This window comes from Tiliqua scincoides, chromosome 4, assembly GCF_035046505.1.
Source record: "Tiliqua scincoides isolate rTilSci1 chromosome 4, rTilSci1.hap2, whole genome shotgun sequence".
Taxonomy (NCBI): domain Eukaryota; kingdom Metazoa; phylum Chordata; class Lepidosauria; order Squamata; family Scincidae; genus Tiliqua; species Tiliqua scincoides.
The window spans coordinates 11,184,263-11,194,068 of NC_089824.1; the positions used below are offsets into that span (position 1 = coordinate 11,184,263).

General features: G+C 47.3%; 1 pseudogene; it reads right to left on the bottom strand.

Moving 5' to 3' along the window:
* Window positions 1-509: 509 nt before the first annotated feature.
* Window positions 510-7,495, bottom strand: LOC136647634 (zinc finger protein 431-like; annotated as a pseudogene).
* Between the last annotated feature and the right edge of the window lie 2,311 nt (window positions 7,496-9,806).

The window sequence follows — 9,806 nt, forward strand, 5'->3', positions numbered from 1 at the left end:
GACAACATAGTGACACATGGTCTCAAAGACACATAATCCCTGGGGTAACTGGACTCTGGGGAATTCTTACATATTGATCAGGGCATGGCAAGCTGGGGGATCCTAACCAGAGGTGTTTCTGGGACTTGGATTTATTATTTGGCGATACATTTCTTTGGGTGTTCTTAGTGTGTTTATTTTCACAGCCAAGAGCCCTGTTAGGCCTCTGAGTGAAATCCCTTTGGTGTGCAGGAGACATTCCAGTCACGGAATAAAGAGCAAGGCTCAGTCCATGGACTCTAGAAAATGACACCACAATTTTGAGAAATTTTGTTTATTAAAAAACAAGAACAAGCAAAGGACTTTTATCTGCAAATCAAACAAAGACTTAGGGACTTTATGCAATTTTTGCAACATCAATACTTGAAACAACCAAAAAACTCAACTTTTGCTACCTGAATGAGCACAAAAACACTTTCAACACTCCTAAGATGCATTAGGTTTCTCAGTTGAGTGCATTCTCTGGTAGCTCATAAGAAGACCACTCCGATGAAGCTCTTTCTACACTCCTAGCACTTCCAGGGTTTCTCCCATGTGGGTTCTCTCATGGAGCTTAAATTCACCACTCTGACTGAAGCTCTTTCCACACTTCTGGCACTTATATGGTTTCTCCCCTGTGTGGTTTCCCTGGTGGCAGTTAAGCTTCCCAATCTGAATGAAGGTCTTTGCACACTCCTGGCACTTATAGGGTTTCTCCCCTGTGTGAGTTCTGTGATGGCGTTTGAGACTGCTACAGACTGCGAAGCTCTTTCCACACTCCTGGCACTTATAGGGTTTGTCCCCAGTGTGGGTTCTCTGGTGGATCTTAAGATGACCACTGCAGCTGAAGCTCTTTCCACACTCCTGGCACTTATAGGGTTTCTCTCCAGTGTGGATTCTCTGATGAGTCACAAGATCACCACTATGCCTGAAGCTCTTTGCACACTCCTGGCACTTATACGGTTTCTCCCCCATGTGGGTTCTGTGATGGTGTTTGAGACTGCTACAGACTGCGAAGCTCTTTCCACACTCCTGGCACTTATAGGGTTTGTCCCCAGTGTGGGTTCTCTGGTGACTCATAAGATCACTACTATGCCTGAAGCTCTTTGCACACTCCTGGCACTTATAGGGTTTCTCCCCTGTGTGAGTTCTGTGATGGCGTTTGAGACTGCTACAGACTGCAAAGCTCTTTCCACACTCCTGGCACTTATAGGGTTTGTCCCCAGTGTGGGTTCTCTGGTGGATCTTAAGATGACCACTGCAGCTGAAGCTCTTTCCACACTCCTGGCACTTATAGGGTTTCTCTCCAGAGTGGATTCTCTGGTGACTCATAAGATCACCACTATGCCTGAAGCTCTTTGCACACTCCTGGCACTTATAGGGTTTCTCCCCTGTGTGAGTTCTGTGAAGGCGTTTGAGACTGCTACAGACTGCGAAGCTCTTTCCACACTCCTGGCACTTATAGGGTTTGTCCCCAGTGTGGGTTCTCTGGTGGATCTTAAGATGACCACTGCAGCTGAAGCTCTTTCCACAGTCCTGGCACTTATAGGGTTTCTCTCCAGTGTGGATTCTCTGATGAGTCACAAGATCACCACTATGCCTGAAGCTCTTTGCACACTCCTGACACTTATAGGGTATCTCCCCAGTGTGGGTTCTGTGGTGGATCTTAAGTTGACCACTGCAGCTGAAGCTCTTTCCACACTCCTGGCACTTAAAGGATTTCTCTCCTGTGTGGGTTCTGTGATGCAGTATAAGGCTGCTTCTGCGACTGAAGCCCTTTCCACATTCCTGGTTCTTATAGGGCTTCTCCCTTGTGTGAGCTCTGTGTTGCGAAGAATGAGTCTGCTTCCTCTTTCTTCCAATCTGGTTCCAAAGCGATGCTGTTGAAATCAGAAAAAAAATGAAGAGACTGAAAGAAGAAACTGCACCTAGCTGGGGAAATTCCAGAAAGCGTTTTCTGTCTGATTAGAACTAGGACCAAGAAAACCACAGGAAACCCAAACTGCAAATGGCTTCATCAATATGAAGTGTTTCTTCTTTAGAGGTGAAGGAATTTCAGAAAGAAAGAAAGAAAGAAAGAAAGAAAGAAAGAAAGAAAGAAAGAAAGAAAGAAAGCAAGCAAGCAAGCAAGCAAGCAAGCAAGCAAAGCATCTCTGTGATTTAGGGGTGATAGGAAACTGTCTTCTACCAAGTCAAATGTTCCCCAGAAATGGTCGCAGAGAGTGAACCACCAAAATTGTATCAGAGTAGGGATGACATCTGACTTCCTGGAGAAAACTGGGCCCCAAAGCATTCCAAGACGGCACACTGGTTCTTTCAGAGGGAGGGCAACCCCATGTACAAAAGGACAAACTTCACCTCCCAGATGACTCTCCAGAGAAAAAGGTTCTCTGCACTGTCTTGATGAGTTTCCTTTAGGTGGGTCGTGAGCCAATTTCAGGTGGGTCCCCATTCAATTTTATTTTATTTTTAATCTATTAGACTTGATGCTACCATGGTATGTGACTGCATTTGGGGAATTATTACAGACCTGTACTTTTAACCAGCTATTATGTATATTCTTCTAACAATGACAGTAAATGGGACTTACTTCTGGGTAAGTGTGGGTAGGATTACAGCCTAGTGGCTGCAGGCAAATACCTGCTACTTTAGCGGGCCTCAGAAACGTCTTGCATAGGGTGCGTGAGGGGGCCATGGATCCAATCCACTATAAACTGTTATGGGGGCGTAATGTCATCTGCTTGCTGGGCCTCTGGGTTATCCCCCTTAAACCACCTTTGAAGAATGCTGCTGCCTGGGCTGACAGCCTTCCCCTGTGGCCTCAGTGGGGTTTGGGAGGGGAGGCTTCATAAAGCACCGCCTTCCTCCTCCTTGCATAGGATTCTTGCTCCTTTGTTAGTGTGTCCTCCAGTGGCCATGCAGACAGAGTCCTCAGCCTTGCGTCCTGCCACTAATGTTACTGGCCCTGGCTGAACCCCTTATTCTGGGGTCTGCCTTACAGGCATCTGTGGCCCTAGTGTAAGTAGCCCAGCAGTATAAGGAGCCCTGACCCACCTCCTTAGTGTTCCTGTCATTTGTCTAACAAGGAATCCTGCCTTAGGGAGGCATAAATAGTTACAGGACCCACTTGTGGCCTATCCATGGTCATCAGCGCTCACTTTGGGGTTAATTACTTGTTTAGTAGCAGTACCCCACTTGATTGTCTAGGTGTCCCAGAATGGGACTGTACATGCCTGTACATGGCGGGGGGACGACGACAGACCCTCTTAGGTACGAGTTTGGCAGGTGCGAGGACAGGAAGTGTAGCATTTCTCCAAGAAAAAAAATAACAATTGATATATAGTACAGAAAGAAAAACATAAAACAATAATGCTCTTATTAATTTCAAATGCCACTTTTATGGTCGAACACAATCATTCAAAAATAATCTAGGTAAATGAAATTATTCCTGTCTTTGACAGTATAGAGAGGGTTAGGCTTTCCTGCTAACACTGTCCATGCTTCCTATGAGACATTAAAAGAACCAAAGTTTGAGCCAGTGGATCTAGCACTCCACCTAAGGTTTACAGCACTATGGGATCTTTTCTGGAGTGGTCTTCTATGGGATCATCAAGGAATCTGGTTTTGTACCTTCATGGCCCATGATGACTCATTCACAGCCCAAATGGATGCTGGGATTGTTTTGCATCCTACCAAGGGTGCAGTAACTAATTCTGGAGGCCAGTTCCTTCATCAGTGTGGACTTTGTCATTGAATTTGGCCACAAAGTTGGTCCTGCCATCAATCCAGTTTCAAAGTCATGCCTGGGCTTCAACAAACAATTGCTACATGAGGAAGCTTGAAATTACCCAGAGACATCTGTGCCCTGCTGTTCTCCTATCTGAGCTCTTGGTGCCACTCCACTACTTATACAAGAATGTTCTCAGGTGGGTCCTGCGCACAGAAGGAGAACCCAAGCACACGGAGAACTGTCCTCCAAAACATGCCAACTTACCCTAGAGGACAGCCAAGAGACCTCCAGCTGATTGATGGCACTGTTCCCAGGTTGGGGCTACCCTTCTCATCAAGAACTCTGGGCAGGCCAGAAGGGGGGGGGGATATGGGGACATCAGACATCACTGCAGCCATGCCCAGGTCATACAGCCTGGCCACCAACTCACCCTGGTAACATCCAATGGAACAGAGGTTCCTACCAGGGGCATCAATCAGTTAAGAGCTAACGGATCTTTCTTACCAACAAAGATCACATTTTCATGATTGTCCATCATCACGGCTTCGTAGAGCTGTCTTTGGTATGGACTCAATAGAGCCCACTCCTCCTTGCTGAAATACAGAGAAACCTCTGCAAATGAAATGGGGCTCTGAAAGAAAAAGGAGAAAGGTCCTATGTACAAGTCAGCCTAGGCCAAAGCTCCAGTCCAAAGGGAAAAGGGCATTCCAGCTTCCATGAAAGCACAGCACACTTCTACATTTGAAAACACTTTCTCACTCACATTCCCTCACACCTCTGCACATCCATTTTTTGGGTTTCCAATGAAGATTTCCAAGTTTCCTGAAAGGAGGCTCAGAGGATCCTTTCATTCAATTTCAGTTCCCAAATTGACACCACAGTCCTACTCGCGCAAGCCCAGGAGGAAGCCCTACTGCTTCCAATGGGGCATATTCCTGTAGTGGAAGCACGGAAGATCTGGCAAGGAGGTAGGATGCAGTGTCACCAGTGGCTCCTTTAAGGATTAAGGCTTGGGTGTTCAGCAGAGAGTGTGCTGCACAGCTGCAGCCACTTGAAGGCAATAGGGCCCTCAGGCATTAAAGCACCTGATGAAGGGAGAGTTTGGTGTGCATAGCAGAAGGAGGAAAGCTTGAGGAAGGACAGACTGAGGAACTAATGGCCTACTGGAACTGCTGATGGACTGATGTGTGGATGGACTTTGGAGGCTGCTGGAGCAGAAACTTCTGGAGACACTGAGATTGGTGTTTGGCTGCCATGCCCAAGATGAATGTGCTGCTGTAGTGGCAGGAGGAGCTGCTGGCAGGAGAGGGGAGGAAGGAGAACCTCTGCAGGTTGTACAGACGAGCTACCCTGGTGGTGGGGTCCAGCAGTATTGCAAGGCAGAACCAGGGTCATTTCTGGAGAAAGAAGGGGAGCTAATTAGCCTAAAGAGGGCATAATTCTCCAGGTGGAGCTTGGACTGGGAATCTGGCAAAACAAATCCCAGGAAAGCACACCTAGGACTGAGATCCTTCTTCATTGTGTAGCTCCTTTCATACATTATAACCCCCAGCATTTTTCCCATTGTCAAAAATTTTGCATCACTTCCTGCTGCTCTGGCTGCAGCAGCAGACAGTTGTCCAGGGGGTTTCTGCACTATGTTACTGACAGTGCTTTTTAAAAACACATGTAACATGCTCATGTTACACATGGGGAACAGGGGCAAGCAATGGCATGCAGGGATCCTGTGTTGAAGATCATGGCAAGTCTGTGTACTTCACCAAGAATTAAGGTGCACTAAAGTTTACTGAAAGAGCTTAAGAACCAAAACATGGTTTCAGTCTGGCTCCTTTATTCTGACATGCTCACTCTGAAATGATATGGGGGAATTATGACCACCAACATGCACACACAATGGAGACATAAGGAAAGCAGCTAGAAGGAGGAGAAAAGGGGAGGGGAGCAGTGGTGTAGCTAGCGGGGGGGCAGGGGGCGGTCTGCCCTGGGTACCACCCTAGGGGGGTGACACCACAAATGCCCCAAAATCACTAACATCGTGAAGGTTAGGAGTAACCCCATCATGCTATATACTGTTGGATGCGGAACTTCCAACGGAATGCAATGCAAAAAATGTAATTGAAATATCTCCTTTCCATCAAAAGTTATGGACAAAAAAAGTGCATGGAACCCCATGGAAAATGAAACAGCCATATTGCACATTTACTCGTGCGTAGGCGAATGTGCCATAGTTTGTCGGAAAGGGCAGGCTGAGAGGAATCCAGAATGAGAGGACACCAGAATGGTTCCTATCCAATGAAAGCAGCCCCCCAAAAAGAAAGTCCCATCCTCCAAGTAGGTGACTATATTGAGCATTATTGAAAGCGAAAGTAAGCCACACAGTTGTGTTTACTCATGAGTAAGCAAACGTGCCTTGGCTCTTGGTCTAGTCAGGCAAAGGGGAATGCAAGGCTGGCTGCATGGTCCCGATCTGATGAAAGTGGAGCTCAACAAATGCTCCAGAAGGCAGCCCTCCCCCAAAAAGAATAAAACAGAGGCTTCAGCTGGTAAGGTCCATTTTATTTGTTTTTAGACTTATAAAGCCAGGTGGGTCCTGATAGTGCTGTGCTTGAAATATAAGAATTTACACTGAACTCGGCGCTGGGGAGGGCTGAAAATCTCACTGATTTTTTTTTTTTTTTTTTGGGGGGGGGGTTGTTCTTGCAGGCAGGCTACAGAGGAAATTCACTTGGTGGAACAGGGCTGGCTTCCCCTTATTTCAGCCATTTTCAACCACTGTGCCATGGCACACTGGTGTGCCCCAAGTGATCCTCAGGTGTGCCACAGGAATTTGGGGCAATGTCATTTATTAGTATGGACAATGGGGGATGTCAGCCCCTCACTGGCAGCAAATGTGCCTTGTCAATTGCCAAAAATCTGATGGTGTGCCTTGACAATTTTACTGCCTTGTCAGAGTGCCATGAGATGAAAAAGGTTGAAAAATGCTGCCTTATTTAATTATTTGTAATTATTTTATTGTGCTTGATGATATAACTTCCAGCCATGACATCACTTCCAGTGGGACCTGGACAGATTATCATTCTAAAAAGTGGGCCCCAGTGTTAAGTTAGAGAACCAATGCCTTAACTCAAATCAGGTCAATTAGACATTCTTGGGGGGGGGGGGGTGACACCCTAGTGACCAAAATTCTGCTATCATTGCTTTCTGGAATAATGCCATCATATTATATATCATTTGATGCAGAATTCCTTCCATTGCTTGTGGGGAAATATTCACTGCATTTATTTTCTGGTCATTATTATTACTCATTTCAAATCCTGAACTGCTTAGAGGAAGGGTGGTATAAAAATGTGATTATTAATTGTGTCATATGGGGTGACAAAAATTTATGGGCCCTGGGTGTCAAATGACCTAGCCACGCCGCTGGAGGGTAGGAGAGAGGAACTCCTGAAGGAGAAACGCAAAGCAGAGAGGAGGAAACTGCAGAGGGAGAAGGGGTGCAAGGAGATCAGCTGGGCTTTCCATGGGAAATCTGGAGAAAGAGGGGAAGATTTGGGGGTTCAGGGAAAGGAGGGGTGTTAATAGGAAGGAAACAAGTGTAGTACCGATAGCTGAGACAGGCAGAAAGGCTGCGGCTCAGATGTGACAGGAAGAGAGGCTCAAGTTGTCCCTGCAAATCCCCCTCACCTGGCCTGGAGGAGCAGCAGCCATTTCTGTTCCTTCAGAAGGTTTGCCTGGCTTTAGACTCATGTTTCTCTGCTGTCTGTCAGGGAGAGAAAGGAGACCTGCATGAGGCTTTTGACCTTGTATACCTGCTTCATGTACATGTTTCAATTCCTTACCACTAGCTGAGATGGTGGCTATAGTGGAGAATGGGCAGATTCATGGAGGAGCCTACTGATGGCTCTTCGTCCTGATGGCTAGAAGCTGCTAACCTGCAATATAGAGGCAGCCTTGGCTGGGAGAAGGGTTGGGAGAAGAGCTTGGCCTCTCTGCACTGACACTGGGGGGCTCCAGCAATAACCCTGATATCTGGCTCATGAGAATAGATGGTTTAATAGGCTACAGAAAGGCAGGGGCAATCACTGGGTGGGCAGTAGCATAGCTAGAGGGAGTGCAAAGCACTAAGTTTTGCATGGAGTGTCACCGCAATGTGCAAGTGGCTCCCTTCCCTCCCCTTTGGAGACTTTCTGCGCCACTAGTGCAAGACTGAGGTGATGCCTCCAAAAGGGAGAGGAAGGAGCCAATTACATGCTGTGGTGATGCTCCATGCAAAACCTAGTGCTTTGCACCCCTTCTAGGTATGCCACTGCTGGGGGGGCATAGCAGCAGTATCCCCAAAGGGGGCTGCATAATGGCCTTAACCAGTTGCCTGGGGCTTCCAGTCCAGCATAGGCCTCACTTAACAGGGACAGAAGGAGAGTCCAGCAGGCCCTTCTCCCCTGGGCTTCCTTAATGCAGCCTCAGAGCCACAGCTTTGACCCCCATAGCTACACTACTGCTGGGGAGGGGGCACAGGAACAGTATCCCCAAAGGGGGTTGAAAAGAGCCTTAACCAGACACCTGGGGCTACCAGTCCAATCCAGGCATCACTTCCTAGGAGCAGAAGGAGAGTCCAATGGGCCCTTCTTCTCCCCTGTGCTTCCCTGTGCAGCCCCACAGCCAGAAGGAGAGTCTAGGAGGCCCTTCTTGTTCAGGCTTCCCTAATGCAGCCACAAAGCCACAGCTCTGAGCCCCACTAACGACTTTACTGCTGGAAAGACCAGAGGAACCCCAAAGGGGCTGCACAAGCACCTCAACCAAACGCCTGGAGCTGCCAGTCCAACGCAGGCCTCACTGCACAGGAGCAGGAGAGTCCAGGAGGCCCTTCTCCCATGAGCTTCCCCTGTGCAGCCCCAGCTCTGCTTCTTCCTTCCTCTCTACAGTTAAGAACCTGCCACCTCCATTCCTGGCTGGCCTCCTCCAGGCACCTACTGCTCCCAGGACTCCCCTCCCTCTCTGGGCTCAGGCCTTCCCCTTCCCTCCTTCCTCCAAGCCTGAAGTACCTGGAGAATCTGAGGCTCTGAGCAGCCCCCTCCATTCACAGGCCTGGCTGTGCACACGGCCCTCTCGCTCTGCACTCGGCACACTCAGTTTTGCACCCAGCTCTCTAGACTGTGTGGAGTAGGACTGGAGAACGCAGTTCTCACTCGGGTCCTCTGCTCTCAACCCTCCCTCCTTTCCAGGGAATGTGTCATGTATCAACCTCAGGGCGGAGAAAGGACTACCTCTGGGCAGGAAGAATATGGTTCCTGGGCAGAAAAGCACATGGATGCAGTGGGGGGAACTTCCCTATCCCCCCACTCTCTGGGCTCAGGCCTCCTGATCCCTCCTTTGTCCAAGCCTATAGCAAGGACTCCTCCTTCCCTTACAGGATCAGAGTCCCAGGTCATAGCAGTGCCTGTTTAGAAATGTGGTCCCTGGACCCCCAGACTCACTATGCATCTTTAGGGTGTTTATTTTTTATTTTTGTTATATATGTATATATGTATTAAATTTTTTGTGTTATATATATATATATAGAGAGAGAGAGAGGGGGGGGCGTGCGCGCATGTCCTGATTTAGGTTCCAATCCTATCATTCCTATCCTATATATATATATATATATATATATATATATATATATATATATATATATATATATATATATATATATATATATATATATATATATAATTATATGTATTAAATATTAAATTATTTGTGTTATATCTATCTATCTATCTACACACACACACACACACACACACACACACACACACACACACATCCTGATTTAGGTCCCAATCCTATCCAACTTTCCAGCTCTGACGTAGCCCTGTAGTAAACAGCAGCACTGGAAAACTGGATAGGATTGGGCCCTTAGTAACTTATCAATGCCCAGCCCAAACCCCTGGACCTAGAAACATGACATTCGTGGAGTATATTCCTTCCACTACATTAGTGCCCCCCTAAGAAGGATTTTTAGAAATGCGACCCCTTATGGGGTCAAAAGCAGTGAAATGTGTTTTCCTATTACTTA